Genomic DNA, 16,405 nt, shown 5'->3' with positions numbered 1-16,405 from the left:
AGTGCAGCGCCAATTTCCTTGCTCCCCCTTATTGCCTTCTACTGCCACCATGTGTGCATCATATTTAAAATACAGTGCACCAGGGCACAGGGTAGGGGGCAATAGCATCAGAATTCCTGACACTATTGATGTACTCTGCAAAATGTAGGCTCCACTCCTGCAGAGTTAATAGGGTCCCATTGTATTCAATGGCATGCCCCCTTTTAATGCCTACTCTGAGCACCACGTTTTTGCCCACCAAATGCCACATCAGTGTAAAATAAATGATGCTAATGTGTCGTTAGGATGGCGCTAGGGGGTCTTAAATCAGCCCCTTAACCTTTTAATCTGGAATGGAACAGCAATGTCTACAGTCCACATACAATTGAAAACATGCATTTCTTAAAAATTATTTGTATCTGTTATTATTATTTGTATTATTATTATTATTTGTATCAATTATTAGTATTTGTATCTTTGCTAAGGATGACTCACAGGGCTTTGCCATTGTGACATAGTGCATAATAGCATGTTTGTAGTTAAGGATGCTGATTGTGCCAATCCAAGATTCTACTGGTTGTGTTAATTGGGACAAGGAAGATGGATTTCGTTTTAAATGATGGGGCTCATCCAGTCCTAAACAGATTGCAGAGTGTGAGCTAGATGAGAATTGTCATTAAGAGAGGTTGCATTTAGATATAGTTGTGTATGATCTGCATATTGATGATAAAGAATCCCCTAGTTCTTTAGTAGGATTCCAGGCGGTTCACTTTACAAGTAGTGAAGGGTATAATAGAAATAGATCCCCAGGGGGCCCCCTTGTGTTAGGGCAATTTAGTAAATGGAGTAAATTTTCTCCCTATGTGATCTGTCCACCAAGCATGACATGAACCATTTGAGGACCACTATTTCAATGCCCATCCAATGCTTGAGAGCATTTATAAACATACCGTGCTTTACTCTTTCAATTAATACAGTTCAAGAAGAATAAGGATGCAGGAGTTGCTTGAGTCCATGATGTGGAACAAGTCATCTGTGACATCTGTAACCAGCTGTTTTGTTGCTGCAGTCTTGACTAAAATCTGACTAGTGTTCATCTGAGAATGGACATGTTAAGTATGTTGACTTGGAATACAGCTTTTGATAACTTTTGCAAGAAATTATAGGATTTATACAGGGTAAGTTGTTGAGATCACCCACATTTGTAGATGAATTTTTGAGAAGTGGGGGTTACCTGACCACTTTTGAGGTCATCAGGAAACACTCCTGATTAAGGGAGGGGTTCACTAGACTTATCAAAAAGGAGAGCAGGTGGAGAACAAGGTGTTTTGTAATAATTCCTGGTTTCAGATCAATAGAGTGGTTAGAGGGTCTGGTCTTCATGACAGTTTTTGATAACTTATCCTTCAAGACTAAGGGGGTCATTCCGACCCTGGCGGTCAAAGACCGCCAGGGCCGCGAATGACGGAAGCACCTCCAACAGGCTGGCGGTGCTTCCTTGCCCATTCTGACCGCGGCGGTAAAGCCGCGGTCAGAAAACTGGGGCCGGCGGTTTCCCGCCGGTTTACCCCCGGCTGGGCGAATCCACCATGGCGGCGCTGCAAGCAGCGCCGCCATGGGGATTCTGACCCCCTTACCGCCAGCCTGTTTCTGGCGGTTGTCACCGCCAGGAAGAGGCTGGCGGTAACGGGTGTCTAGGGGCCCCAGGGGGCCCCTGCACTGCCCATGCCACTGGCATGGGCAGTGCAGGGGCCCCCTAACAGGGCCCCATGAAGCTTTTCACTGTCTGCTTAGCAGACAGTGAAAAGCGCGACGGGTGCAACTGCACCCGTCACACGCCCGCAACACCTCCGGCTCCATTCGGAGCCGGCTTCTGTGTTGCAGGCCTCCTTCCCACTGGGCCGGCGGGCGTTTCCTTGGGTAGCGCCCGTCGGCCCAGCGGGAAGCTCAGAATGCCGGCAGCAGTCTTTTGACCGTGGAGCGGCCAAATGGCGGTTCCCGCCAGGCGGGCGGCGACCGCCGACCGCCGGGGTCAGAATGACCCCCTAAGTGCCCAATTTAGAACTTGGTGGGAACGGTCCCGACGTAGCTTTTCTGACTGAAAACCTGTCCGCAGGCTTGGTGATCCTGCCGCCCGATTTAGATGTTGGCAGTCCCATAGACTGTAACCTGCCCAAGTCCATCCAACTCCGCCAAGGATTCTCATCCACTGACATAGCACTTTTGGAAATAGTGGCTGGCAGGGGCACTCCAGCTACACTTACCACTGTGCAGATTTGGATGTGCCTTATGGCCAAGAAAAATGTGGCGGATTGTAGGAAAGATGGGCATCTTTTAGCCACTGTTCCAGTAAGCCAAGAAGATTGTGCCCCAGTGAGGAATAGCTCCAAAGGTTGGCACTGGTGAAGCCAAGCCTGACCCACAAGATGTCCTGACTAGTCAGGCAACTGTTAAGCTTGAGTTGGTGGCTCCTCTACAAACAGAAAAGAGAGTGGAAGAAGGGTCTTTGCTACTGGATGTAGTAACCCCCTCTCTAAACTAGCAGACAGGCACTATGAACCCAAAGAAGGCTTTAATATAGCCCCTTTACCTGCTAGTGAAGACCTACAGGTGTGGTTCTGGGCAGTGAAGCTGTCAGAGGCCTCTGCTGGGTGTTAAGATTTATGGCTGCACTACCCGTGGCATGGTGGTCCAACGCCATGTCAAATAGCAGGCTAGGCCCCTGACCCTGTTGTTCATGGTGGCATTACTCCATTTGTGAGTAAGCTCTTTGGGCAAGCTGGTGGCTGTCCTGGCTAAAATAGGGTTAGCAGAGGTAGACACATTTCATCCAAAGAAAAGGGAAAAGCAAACAAAGAGCATTGTAAATGTGGTCCTAATGCTTTTGAGGTAGTTCAGCTTCCCAAAGGAAAAGACCTAGACAGTAGGATGTGAGGCAGAGTAGGACCTGCAACCATGCAGTCTCCTGGCCTGTTGGCTTGGGAGGGAGGGGGTTAGGGTGGGGCTGGTGTAGGGAGCTGGTTTCTGGTTGCAGTACCCCCCACTTTTTGTATGGTTTTTGGATGCAACTTTGACTGAAATACCCTGGGTTCCTGTTAACCAGGTCCCCAGTGTCAGTGTTCCTTCCCTAAAACAAGATACCTGGTCAATTGATTCCCAAGTGACTAGGTCGTTCAGCCCCCTATAAGACCCTAGTGAGCATAAACCATATTCACAGCTTGCTCTGGAAAGGTAAAAATGGTAATGCCAAAGGGTTGTATGGGTAGGGCATGGGTAGTGAAGAGGGTCGCTCAGAGCTGCAACAGAACTTGTGCCACTCTGAGGGACCCAGCACCAACCTTATGCAGACTGCCATTGCAGGCTGTGTGACAAGATGCTTCCAAAATTGAAAACATGACATGCCACACAGCCTGTGTGCCATGTCCTCTAAACACTGCATGCAATATATGTAAATCTCCCCTCTAGCAGATCTCCCAACCCTAAGACAGGCTGCATTATATTACAGGTAAGGGCATATCTGCATGAGCTCATATGTCCCTGCTATATCTTTGCTGATTCTCAGCCATAATAAGTGTACAGGGAAGCCATCTTGAATGCATGTGCTGGATACTGGTCACTACGAATTCCCCAGCTAAAATGATGGCTTCTCTAAATCCTGCAATGTTTGGTATCAAATATCTCAGAAAAATAAACACTGACTGACCCCAGTGATGGATGTATTAAAAATGCACACAGAGGGCATCTAAAAGGTGCCCCCTGAAAACCTGCCATTTACTAATGTGTTAACTGACTGGTCCTGACCAGTTCAGCTACCACAGACGCATTTCTGGACCCCCCACTTTAAGAACAAGTGCTCTCTAGGCCTAGAGACAAAAGCCTGCACTGGGCAGACGTATTATGTCCTCTCCCAGGCAGTATAAACATTCCAGGTTGGGGAGCTTTAAAATCCATGCTGCCTCTGTACTGTGACCCAGGTCTCTCAGATGGTGGAGCTGACCAACCCCCCTTTCCAGACACCACTTTTCGCGGCAGCACAGGCAGGAAAATTAGTTAAATTAGGAGAAGTGCCCAATTAATGTCTATCCCACCCCTAAGGTGGACAACTGAAGTGGACTCTACTTTATAAATTCCTCCATCTTGTTTGGAAGGAATTAGGCCACTAGGGTTAGGGTTATTCCCACTTCTCAACGGAAGTGGTCATAAAAAGGGTGTAGTCACCCTAAAGCCGAGTAGCCCATTGGCTTTGATTCTGAGTCCATGTCCACTGTGGGCTGACCCCTGCTGGACTCTGCCTCCAAGCCTGCAACCTCAAATCAAAGACGACCCCTGACTGCAACCACCCAGTAAGCTGTCCTGGATGCCAAGGAACACCCCTGCATCCGAAGCCTCTGGATCTTGATTTGCTGTACTGTCAGTGTCCCTACGTCTCATAGCATCAGAACCTACCTAGGCAGCTGTGGGTTTTCTTCGTTCAGCCTCCTGACCCGAGCCTGCAGCCTTTTTCCAAAACTGGTCTCCCCAATTGATTTGCATTGTGCGCCCTATGCAATGTTGGCTCTCTGCACCCGGTCGCCTTTGTGACACTGAGAGTTTAAGTTTGGTACTGCCTTGTACCCCCTTGCTGACCTTAACCCCAGGAGATCCACCCCTTACACCAATTTACTCACCTATGAGCAATGCATCTTCAGTTACCCCCAGTGTCCGTTGGTTAACATTTGATGCCCAAGCCTTTGTCGGCACTCTGCCCCAGGCCGCCCAATGTCGCTGAGGGTGTAAGTTTGGTGCTGCCTGGTGGCCCCCCTTGTGCTCACCTCAACCACAGGCGATCGACCCCTCACACCGCTTTAGTCACTCATGAGCAACCCATCTTTGTTCACCCTCCAGTCTCTAGTTAAGATTGGGCACCCGACTCTGAATTCGACCTCTACACCCGGATGCCCCTGTGCTGATGTGGGTGCACTCTTGGTACTGATTTGAACCTTGCCTGGTGTTGACATAAAATCCCTAAGACTGGATTTGTAAATGATGTACTTACCTGCAAAACTGCATTCTTGTTTTCCTCCCATAGCCATGGCTGAACTGAAAAATTGCACTGTGTTGATTTTTGAAACTGCAAAGTATTTATCTTTTAAAAACTGCTTACACTATAATGAAGTTCTTTCGTTCAAAACACATGCAGAATCAAATGTTATTTTTGTAAATTGGTCTTAGATTTATTTATTGAGGGTGTGTCTCACTTATTACTTTTGTGAGTGCAACAAATGCTTAGCACCACCCTCTGATAAGCCTAACTGCTCGCCCACAGTACCACAAATAGAGCATTAGTCCTATCTACATTTGCCTCTCCAATACCAATTGGGGATTCACTGGACTCTCTGCAGTGTACTTCATTTTACTGCACTATATAGAAAGACAGTCTCCTATAGTTGCCTTTATCCAAAGGTAGCTCTTTTATAAGCAAAATGATTAACTCATTAAACTCATCATAATTCCTTTTTGTTAAATAATTTTATTTCCAAAAAAGGAGCAATGGTAGACAAACATAAGAAAATCCCTCTCAGCATCAGTATAAGGCATCCCAGGCAGTTTGTTATCAAGTAACACAAATTATCGAAGCATTTGAGGGACCAGCCACATCGATGACTAACAAAATTAATAAAAATGAATCCATCATAAATAAGATGCCAGTATATTGCTGTTTTTGAGTTGATATAGTGAGGGTCAGGATTACCGCTGAGTTCATGATTTCTCCATTAGGCTGAAATCATGCCAAATACACACTCTAATACCCCACATTATCCAGACCTGGGGCTAACCAGTCATCAAAGCTCAGATTATCTGATATTCAATCTATCATTAGAGACCAAATTCTTCAACCTCGTCTCCTAGCCTCCCTCCCCTTATAGTTAAACAGTGACTTTTCTAAATTATACACGCCTAACAAACCTCCAAACCATTGTTGTTCATTGGGTGGTTCAGCACTTTTCCATGCTATTGCTATTAGGAGGTGTGCTACTGTAATGGAGATGAAGACTAAATACAGCTGTCCCAGATCTTGCGTGAAGCCCTGATCAATACCAAACAACATCATAGCTGGACTAATGTGGCTCTCATTTCCAAATTACTTCTTACAAAAAGTGTCCCACAACCAAAGAACATAACTGCTATGTCAGACGGACCTTCTCCACATTAGGGACACCTATCATCTTCCTTTTTATCTGAGCCGAACAGCTTGGAGGGTGTATAGTAAAGATTGAACATAGATTTGTAATGCTGAGTTCTCAAATTAGAGAAGTATTTTCATCACAGCCCCTCCACTAGCTTTCCTACCCATCTTGCCTCTTGTGAGTCTAAATAATCCGGGACCAGTAACAGTAAGTATTCAAATCTTTATTCAGATTTGATAATATCCACAAAAGAAACACCAATAAAAACATACAGGCAAATCACGGAGACCATCCATAAGTTCAAGATACTAAAATTAATGCGAGATAAAGAGGCATATGAAATATAAATACCACTTACAGGTCCTTCCCTATATACAATTCAAACAAACACCTATCACATTAAATGTAAAAACATATAACAATATTACAGGTCCTACGAAAAATCATCCCTACTGTTTTAAAACAGCATCCTCTTACCCCAGGCCACCGCTCCTTTCAAAAAATGGCCCACGAAGCTACATACCTCATAATCATTTAATTGGAGGAAAAGAAAAAGCAAAGCAGCCCTTCAATTGGCAAAGCTGTAATTTCCTAACAGAGGTACCAAGTGCAATTTTCTTAGAGGTGGATAGTATTTACAGAAGAAACATAAAATGTAGCACCATTTGTGGAAAGTGCTCATCACAGGGGCAGATACAGATAGAGCTCAAGGAAAACTGTCATTGAGGGAAGGACAGTAACCAGTGAAGGGACCCTAGTCTGAAGCATGTTAAAAGCAATCTCTCATACACATTATATACAAACAATAAATAAGGGTCTGGGCCCGGACACATTTGTACCATACAGTAATATTTGACAGTTACCTTGACCACTTCATTTGACTCACAAGCTGCCCGCCTTAACTCAAGGAAGCGGTCACATATCCACGTTTTGTCTTTTTTGGAAATCAAATGTGGATTTTTAAACAAATGTAGGCAACATACTTCATTCAGAAGACCTTTGAAGTATTTCAGCCCTAAGACTGAACAAGCAGGATCACTAAGAAGGCAATCCTGAATTATCAACTGGTTGAGGGCGGCTTCTTTATTAAGCCAAATTGCACACCACAGCTCCAACGGTGCTATGCTAATTCTATCTTGTAAGTATTCAAGACCCAGTTCCTGGTGGACAGAAAAATGAGGAGTAGAGAGCGGAACACCCAACACCTGGTGACATAATCGATTTTCCTCTAACTGGAGGTTCCCAACACCTTTATACCCCAACAACCCCATGCCATAGGTCACAGCCAACAGAATTATTTTCTTATAAACCTCCAATATGGGGGCAACCTGCTTCCACCCTATATTGGCAGCCAGGGAGTGGGTAATACCCACTGTACACACCATGCGTAAAACCCTGTTTTTTCAGCAGGGATGACAACTACATGCTTCGTCAAATTCTAGCCCCTGATATAGAAGGAACCTATTTTGGTTAAAGTCCGTTCTCCTATCCGTAAAGGGTATGTCTTGGTATTTTTAGGGCAAAAAACCATTACAAAGGTATTCGAGCAGTTGGTTTCCAGGTCTAAATTTCTCATGAACTCAAAAAAACTATCCACTAGCAGTTTGAGCCCATTTGCAGTCCTCGCCAATAAGACTGCATCATCCGCATACAGTAGGGCTGGATTCGCTCTATTGTGCATGCGGGGCACATCAGCTCCTGTAGAAACCAACTTTTTCTCTAGGTCATTAATGTATAAAAGAAATAGAATGGGGTGAGGACACACCCCTGGCAAACACCCCGACTTACACCAAAATGGGAGGTGGTTTTGCCATTTAACCCATACCTTATTTTTGTCCTCTGGTCCTGGTGAAGGAGTCTCAAAAGATCTACTAGGCCATCATCAAGACCCATGTTTAGACGATTTGCCCAGAGCTTTTTCCTATTAACATAATCAAACTCGCTAGACAAGTCTATAAAGGCCAAGTGAATGGACCCACCTTTCACATACATGTACTTGGCCTTATCAAGGTTACGGTTTAGGCACTGCTCAATAGTGCCCAGAACATTCCTGAAACCATTTTGGGCCCAAGAAATAATTTTTTTCTCCTGCACCCAAGAGATCAAACGTTCCAAAACCACCCTCCCCATTAATTTTGAAGAGGAGTCGAGCAGTGAGATTGGCCGATAACACCTAGGGTATTGCCTTTTTTAAAAAATTGGAACCACTAGTGACGTTTGCCATGATGTAGGGGGTCCAACCCTGCACACCATATTAAAAATCCCGGTCAACAAAGGTGCCCTAAACTCAGGGCATTTTGTGAAAAGTTCTATCGGGATCCCATCCAGACTGGGGTCCTTATTTGGGAGACTTTCACAAATCGCCTTTAGGACCTGACTCTCTAAAAAGAGGGAACCAGGGTTCAAGGGCAAAGTTATCTGTAAAGATTGGCCGCTTACCTAGTTAGCCCCATAGATATATGAAAAAATGGCCAACCCAAGCATCAGGGGGGATATGCAATTTCTTCTGGCAGTTTGCCATCTGAGAGGCCAGCCCGGACTATGCTCCAAAAAGCCTGGGAGTCCTTCTTTTTAGAGGCTTTTATTATATTTTCCCACTGCTCTATCTTAACTTCAGCCTTCCGCTGTTTTATCCCCTGGGTTTATGCCTTTCTACAAGCAGTGATAGTGGCTTTGCCTCTAGGATTTTGGCTAAGCGCCTGGCACAGAGAGGCAATGGCTACCTTACACAGTCTATCAAACCACAGGCAGCCAGTCTAAGGGACATTTTTAATTGGTCTACTCATGAGTTCCCTAATATAAGACATGAGCTCAGCAAAACCTGTTAGGCAAATTGCAGGGTCCCCACTGCTTCTTTGACTTAATGTTTGCAGTGATGGAAGGGAGGTTTGCACTTGGTCCATAATAAATGCCAGAGTTGCTGAGCGCCAAACTACCCTTCTACCATTGTCCTTTGTCCCTAGTTTTAGTCCGGGACCAAGTTCTCTCAATTTAGTCTGGGATGGTTCTTTATGTTCAGATCACCAAGGGGGTATGGTCACTGAAATCTGAGGGAATCACTTCAAGCCCATTGGTCAGGGGTAAGAGATTCTGGGAAATGAATATGTAATTAATTGTGGAGCTGCAGCCCCGGCAGAAAAAAGATGGTGCCACCGCAATGTCTGGGCAGGATTTGGGGCTAACCAAGTTGTGCGCCAGAAGGAGGGCATATAGGTGTTGTCCCTTCGTGTTCAGCTCCATTTGATCCACTTCCCTACTAGCGGGATCGAAGGGAGAATCCACTGAGGTGGATATATCTCTCAGTTTGCCATTGAAATCCCCTGCCAAAAGTACATTACGCCACTCTTGTGAGTTCTATCAGCCAAACAACTGATAGCTATATCGAGGTCAAGAAAGGAAGAGTTGTTAGTAGGTGCAAAGTTATTGTTGTAGTAACTCACCAGATACATTCTTAACTTACCACCCCATTGAACTTCAAATGCTTGAATTCCATCGGAGTCTATTGATATTGGTAAGACCTTGTAACCAAGACTGCCCTTAAACCAGGCAACCAGGCCCCCTTTAGCACGACCTGAAGGTGAGGGAGTGGCAAAAGTACTAAAGCAAGTGTATCCACCAATACCAATTCTGAAACAGCCCAGGTTTCCTGCATAAAGATAATATCAAATTTTGATATAAATAGCCGCCAACCCTCGACCTCTAACTTTGAAGCCAAACCGGCCAAATTCCAACTAAGAAGTTTCCAGTGTTGAGTTTTATCAGTTGATAGACACCTCTTGGATAGCAAAGCAGCCAGTTCCCCTGGAAAATTTACAGGTTGATTAACTTCAGGTACTATCTGCCTGGTGACAATATGTCCCTTCTGCCCCAAATTCCCCTCCCCAGTAGTTCTACTAGGCTCTATTTGGGCTGCCAGTGGTAGTCAATCCACCTCTTCCAGTTCACTCAAAACTGAGTGGTGATTGCTAAGTGGAAGGTGGCTTGGAAGGGAGCGTCCCTGGGCCCCAAATAGGGGCTTGATGGAAAGTCTGTGTATTCTCAGTGTTCTAAACATCTCTCGTGGGGGCTTGATGTTTATAAAAATAACCCAACTGTTGAATTCTGCCTCACCATACTGGCATCAGTGAGTGCTAAAATTTCCTTGGCAACATTTGGATCTCACAAGTTGACAATCATGAGGTCTCCGAGAGATTGTCTCCTCACTGAGCCTGTACCACCCAACCGACGGACAAACAGTATCTCTTTAAAAAGGTTCCACTTACAGCTTACATTTGTATTTAGCCCCAAAAAAACTTTGTTTTCAAGGGCTAAGGTAGATTCCTTTATGGGGCCTTGAAGCTTAGGGACATTATCCAGAATGACCACATATGGGCAAGAGGCTGGTGGCAGATTTATAACCGGTACTGGGGTAAGGGGTGGACAGCCTGCTGTTGTTCATGCTGGCTACCAAGGGATGGAGTAGTATTTGCAATTTGAGGATTAAGCTCCTGTGTTTGTGAATTTACAGGAAGAGTGGCCAGCTGGTCAATTGAGCTACCTTCTCTACCCCATTCTGTAAGCCTGTAGAGATTTGTGTGGCTTCTCTAGGAAGGTGAGTAGGTCTCAAAGCCATCCCCCTTACAGAGGGGCAGTTGAGGGCCCCTGACTGAGATGCTACTGACCGTGCCTGCAGGGGGTCCTTCACCGACATTGAGACTAAATTACCCAAACTAGATTCTAGTGTTACTAACCGAGTATGGATTAGTTGCAGCTTAGAGTCCAATAAATCGTTAAACAAATTTTCAGCGAGGCCCAAGGGTCAACATTTGGCACAGAACTAATGAGAGTATCTTGAGTCAAGGGCTGTGACTTTGGGGCAGATTTAATTTTTGATTTAGCGATCCTCCTTTGCCTTTTTGGTAATAGGCTGGAGTCAAAAGAGCTACATAGAACATCTGGCACACCAGAACAATCAACAGGACTCACATATACATCTCCAGCTATGTTATCCTAAACCATCCCTTCCAGGTCCATGCAAGGGGTTTGAGTAACAGGGGCCAGGGGTTGAGTATCATGCGGTATATTTTTTGCAGAACCAATGTTGCATATGGTGGCAGGGCTCAAGGGCTTGCTAGGGAGCCTAGATTCAATATCAATATCCTCTACCACTAAAGAAAGATGGCTGTCTGCCAAATTAATTTCATTTGAAACCAAATCCACTGCGCATACCAGAAAGTTATCAATGGAGGACTGGGAATGAGGTAGTGAAGTGGACGTGGAACTTGCGGTCACCTTCCTTTTCCCCATTATGCCACAGGTCACAAGGGAAAAGGCTACCAAGATCTAAAAATGCCTACGAAAGTAATGCCCCAAATATATTTGTCAAAAAGTTAACGTCTAAAGAGTATGGGCCCAACCCAGCCTCTGCCAGTCTCTGAAAGGGCTAAGATGGGCTGGTCTTGGCCCAGGCGCGGCCCGGACTTGTCCCACGCTGCAAAGTGCCCCCATGCGCTTTGTAATGCTCATTGGTCTGGTTAGTGTAGTCCCTTCAAATTTACTAGCGTGTCCCATGCTGTGAAGTGCCTCCATGCACTTTATAGCACTCACTGGTCTGGTCAAGTGGGTGCAGGTGCTGTGGAAAATGGCCACCTCCTGGGAGATCAAAGCAGTCTGGTATATGTAGTCCCTTCAAAGTTGCTAGCGCGTTCCGTGCTGCGAAGTGCACTCATGTGCTCTATAGCGCTTGTTGGTCTGGTCAAGTGGGTGCATGTGTTGTGGTAAATGGCTGCCTCCTGGGCCTCAAAGCAGTCTGGGATATGTAGTCCCTTCAAAGTTGCAAGCGCATTGCAGGTCTCGTCATCCGACCTGATGTCAGCTGGGATAGGTAGTGACTAATGGAATGGTGTAAACACAGCACAGATCTGGGACCATATCCATAAGGATTTTGTAGATTTGGCTTATCTTTCTTTTTGGCAGCTTCACTCTATCTAAAAGGGAGATTCTTTCCAATGAAAACATTTCATCCTTTAACTTATTGCAAAGTTCCCTGACCTACAAATATTTAAATAACATCCTAATCCCCAACCCAAGGTCCTACTGCAGCTTGACAAATGAGCACATCTGCCCACGCAAGAAGAGACCCCCCCCCCCCCCGAACTCTGCTCAGTCCAAATGGCTACCATTGCTTACAGAACCCATCATGGAATGTTGCAGGAACAATGGGGATCACCATAATGGAGCATACCAATTATATATTTTAATGCCCAGTTGTTTTTTTACCCAAGTCCAAACTCTCCAAACTGCCACCACTGTCTTAAATCTCACTTTTTATATAGTAGCTTGGCTCAATCTGCCTGAAGAGACACCCTCATGCCACCCATCTAGGGCTAGATCATAAATAGTTGGGAGCTATGAGCATTGCAAAGAGCCATCCATCATGCCACTCCTTGCCGAAAAAAAAACATATGCTGCAGGAGCTCTGCCCAGTAATAAAGCAAAAAACTGGGAGCTGACCAAACCCCTCCCCCCAATTCTTGCGGAAGAGTTAAACATTTGAGGGCCTTCCTTGTCCTTTTATACTGCCACACAAAATTTACACAAATGGCATCCAATTTCCTGAGCATTTACCCTTATCATTCTAACTCGAAAGATACAGTTTTAAACAAATAAAGCACTTTTGGGAGTACAATCATCTTTAACACATTACATCTTCCCGCTAGAGTAAGATGCAAGCCAATAATACGCCTCAGATCTACACTGATCTTACCCAATAATAGGTCGAAATTGATCTCATAGATGGAACCAACCTTAGGCGATATCCTGACCCCTAAGTAAGTAGCAGTCTCGACCCTACCGCTATCTGGCATAACTAAATTATCAATAAACACAATCTGGGTGTTTTCCCTATTAAGGAGATAGCCGGACATTGACCAGAATTTCTCTGCCAATTTCTCCGCCTCGGCCACAGTACTAATGGGATCTGGTGTGATTACAGCAATGTTGTCAGTGTATGCTAATACATTTGTTTTGTAAATATTGACCCTCACCAGCTTCATAATCGGATTCCTTGGTATTTGCCTTATCAATGAGTCAATATAGACGGCGAAGAGAATGGGGGAGCAGGGACAACCCTGCCTTGTTCCCCTGGTGATAACAATCCTACCTGACTTTAGGCCCATAATTTGAATTTGGGTGATTGGGGAATGGTAGAAAGCCCTTATCGCCTTGGTCAATCTTGGGCCAAATCCCTTGCGTCTCAAGACCCCCGAATGATAACTCCAAGAAACCATACCAAATGCTTTTTCCACATCGAGGAGGCACATCAAGGAGGATCATAGCCACAGGGTCTCTCGTCACCTCAGTGACGAGAATAATAATAAGAATAATGCGATGGCAAGCCAGACGTATTCAGTAGTCCCACTACCAGGTGTGAACCCTTGCTGCCAGGGTGAGGCCATCTGGGTTATGACCCTCCCCATTCATACCGCAAGTACAGTTTCGCATCAGAATTGTTCAGAGAGATAGGCCTATAGGAGCTCTGGTTGTCCAGTGGCTTATTCTTTTTCCTGAAGATTATTCCAATGACCCTCCAAGAGGATGGTGAAACCCCCTCCCACGTGACCCCCACAAACATATCTATTAAAATCATTGCCAATTCTGCATAAAACATCTTACAGAACTCTTGGGGTATTTTACTGGGCCAGCTGCTTTGACTGAAGCCAGGGATTTTAAAGCGCTAGAGACTTCCTCAAATGTTATATCTGACAGTAATGCCTTGAGCTCATCTGCATCTACCTGGACCCTCTTCTCTCCTTTCAGTGAACCTTCTACCTAAGCTAGTGTAGGTATAATGTCCTCCCTATCTAAAAATCTATAATAGTTCTCAAGCACTTTAATAATACCCGCCGGCTCTGTGACTGAGGTGCTGTTACTCTTCCTAATGCTTTTGATCTTCTTAGCAGCCTCCTTGTGCTAAGTGCGAAGGGCCAGTAGTCTACCTACTCTTTCCCCATATTTCAGCTCTGTACATCTGAAACCTTTCCAGCAGTTTCCTGGCATAGTAACTATTAACTATGGCTTTTTTTACCGCCGCTATTTTCTATTGAATCTCTGAGAGATCATAGCCTAAGGCAATACCCTTGATATGATGCCTTTCCAGGGAAGTTAACAGCTCATACAATCGATTAACCTCCTTAGCCTGTTGAACATGTGAAACGAAGCTGGTGGTCTTGCTTCTAATTCCTGCTTTTAATGTGTCCCAAACCACCCCTCTTGAGGCGCTGAATCTATTAATTTCCAGGAAATCCTTTATCTAGTTATTCATATGGTTAACATACTGAGTGTTAAGAAGAAGCTTCCTGTTAAATGTTCATTTGCCCTAGCTTCTAATTACCCCCAACCCTGATAGTTCCAAGACTAAATGATTGTGGTTAGAAAAAAGCATGGGAGTCTCCTAATATCAGCCCTGCTCAGTAGACGTGAAGATATAAAAAAAATAATTCAGCCGGAAATACTTTCTGTCCTAAACATCCCCTAGCCTGTGGCTACCCATTAGATGTCTCATAGTTCTATACACCTGAGCTTTCTCCCCTGGTACTTGGTCTCACATTTTATACCAACATCGAGATGCAGTCACTACAAATAATCAGCAGGGTTATTTGCCAGCTTCACCTCCAAATCCCCCAGAAGAGTTGCTTCATCCTAAATGGATCCATAAATGGCCAATTTGTCCTTTAGCTTTGCTTTCCAGGCCCGACATTCCCTTTAGCCAATATACCCACCCCCCTGATGGAGGGACTCTGAGCAGTACAGGAAAGGAAGATATACCACCATGCCGTCAGCAGATCCCTTTTCCCCCATGGGATATGTATTTCCTGCTCACAAATAATATCAGGTCCCATGGTTCCAAGTATCTCCACCACCCTTTGCCATTTAGAATTATTAATTAGGCCACGACGTTCACTGAGCAGATGGTAATTTTACCTGCTTGCATCATATTGGAACCAGATGGTTGCCAATGCAGAACCTCTCCTGCCTCCTACTTCCGTATATGACACAAAAGGAAACTCTCCCTACTTCATACTAACAACCATCCACAGTATCCTTATCTTGACCGTTGCCTTTACTCACTTTTTGTTATTTTGTGTTGCACCCTCCCCCAACCACCCTAACCCTCCACCATAAATCCACCCTGTAGGAGGCTGGACTGGCTTGTAGTGAGTACCAAGGGGTACTTGCACCTTGCACCAGGCCCAGTTATCCCTTATTAGTGTATAGGGTGTCTAGCAGCATAGGCTGATAGATAATGGTAGCTTAGCAGAGCAGCTTAGGCTGAACTAGGAGACGAGTGAAGCTCCTACAGTACCACCAATGTCACTTGCGCAATATCATAAGAAAACACAATACACAGTTATACTAAAAATAAAGGTACTTTATTTTTATGACAATATGCCAAAGTATCTTAGAGTGTACCCTCAGTGAGAGGATAGGAAATATACACAAGATATATGTACACAATACCAAAAATATGCAGTATAGTCTTAGAAAACAGTGCAAACAATGTATAGTTACAATAGGATGCAATGGGGACACATAGGGATAGGGGCAACACAAACCATATACTCCAAAAGTGGAATGCGAACCACGAATGGACCCCAAACCTATGTGACCTTGTAGAGGGTCGCTGGGACTATTAGATAATAGTGAGAGTTAGAAAAATAACCCTCCCCAAGACCCTGAAAAGTGAGTGCAAAGTGCACTAAAGTTCCCCCAAGGACATAGAAGTCGTGATAGAGGAATAATGCAGGAAAGACACAAACCAACAATGCAACAACGATGGATTTCCAATCTTGGGTACCTGTGGAACAAAGGGACCAGGTCCAAAAGTCACAAGCAAGTCGGAGATGGGCAGATGCCCAGGAAATGCCAGCTGTGGGTGCAAAGAAGCTTCTACTGGACAGAAGAAGCTGAGGTTTCTGCAGGAACAAAAAGGGCTAGAGACTTCCCCTTTGGAGGACGGATCCCACTCGCCGTGGAGAGTCGTGCAGAAGTGTTTACCCGCCGAAAGAATGCCAACAAGCCTTGCTAGCTGCAAATCATGCAGTTAGCGTTTTTGGATGCTGCCGTGGCCCAGGAGGGATCAGGAGGTCGCAAATTGGACAAGGAGGTAGAGGGGATGTCGAGCAAGACAAGGAGCCCTCTTAGTAGCAGGTAGCACCCGGAGAAGTGCCAGAAACAGGCACTACAAGGATGCATGAAACGGTGCTCACCCGAAGTTACAC

General features: G+C 45.2%; 1 protein-coding gene across 1 annotated transcript in view; it reads left to right on the top strand.

Annotated features, from left to right (window-relative positions):
- Positions 1 to 16,405, top strand: part of LOC138283526 (mucin-5B-like) — a 466,047-nt gene that overhangs the window by 264,586 nt on the left and 185,056 nt on the right. The window lies entirely within an intron of this gene.

This window comes from Pleurodeles waltl, chromosome 3_1, assembly GCF_031143425.1.
Source record: "Pleurodeles waltl isolate 20211129_DDA chromosome 3_1, aPleWal1.hap1.20221129, whole genome shotgun sequence".
Lineage (NCBI taxonomy): Eukaryota > Metazoa > Chordata > Amphibia > Caudata > Salamandridae > Pleurodeles > Pleurodeles waltl.
This window is presented reverse-complemented; position numbering and strand designations above follow the sequence as displayed.